The following is a 370-nucleotide window of genomic DNA, read 5'->3' as shown; positions in this document are numbered from 1 at the left end:
AGCTCCGATTACGAAGGACCTTGTCCTCAAGGGCTCAAAGAGCATCACGAGTCACCGGACGGCGGCCGACATAGTCGTCACCGCCCGCCACCGACTCTTCTCGATGAGAACGGTGGCGTCCACTATCACGTGGAACGTCTAGTACGATGACGTCGTCACCAGGGTCAGACCCAATATCTTGTGAAGTGGCGAGGATATCCCGACTCTGAAAACTCGTGGGAGTTTGAGGCGCCCCTTCGACAAAATTGCCCAGTCGCCGTGGACGCTTTTGATCGGAAAGATCGGGACGTCCCTCATCATCAGACGCCCCGCGTTTCCCGGCAATAACCAGGGAAGTAGACGGTCCATGAGCTGAGCTCAAGTAGTGACT

This window comes from Plasmopara halstedii (assembly GCF_900000015.1).
Source record: "Plasmopara halstedii genome assembly, contig: Scaffold_2956, whole genome shotgun sequence".
In the NCBI taxonomy this organism is placed as follows: domain Eukaryota; phylum Oomycota; class Peronosporomycetes; order Peronosporales; family Peronosporaceae; genus Plasmopara; species Plasmopara halstedii.
This window is presented reverse-complemented; position numbering follows the sequence as displayed.